At 56.7% G+C, this 268-nt stretch overlaps 1 protein-coding gene across 1 annotated transcript in view; it reads right to left on the reverse strand.

The window, feature by feature from the left end:
• The window catches only part of IGFBP5 (insulin-like growth factor binding protein 5), a 23,616-nt gene that overhangs the window by 20,701 nt on the left and 2,647 nt on the right, over window positions 1–268 (reverse strand). The gene's annotated exons all lie outside the window — the stretch shown is intronic.

Genomic DNA, 268 nt, shown 5'->3' on the forward strand with positions numbered 1-268 from the left:
TGGGAAGGTTGGATGCGCCAGTTTGCTCTCCCAGCAATTGCGCACGCTCACCCTCCACACCAACCACATCACACCAACCACACGGCTGGGCAAATAAAAGTGGGGCCAGAATGCGGCCAAGCGATACCTTGCATACTTTCGCTGTGACCGGATTGTTACCCAGAGCTCTCTCTCCCAAGCCAGGAAATCGATTCATGCCTTTCCCCCCCTCGGTGCCCGTGCTAAGCTTTTCCACACCACATCTCACAAGATGAAGGCGGGGGGTGGG

Source organism: Bison bison, unplaced genomic scaffold (genome assembly GCF_000754665.1).
Source record: "Bison bison bison isolate TAMUID 2011002044 unplaced genomic scaffold, Bison_UMD1.0 scf7180017864471, whole genome shotgun sequence".
Lineage (NCBI taxonomy): Eukaryota > Metazoa > Chordata > Mammalia > Artiodactyla > Bovidae > Bison > Bison bison.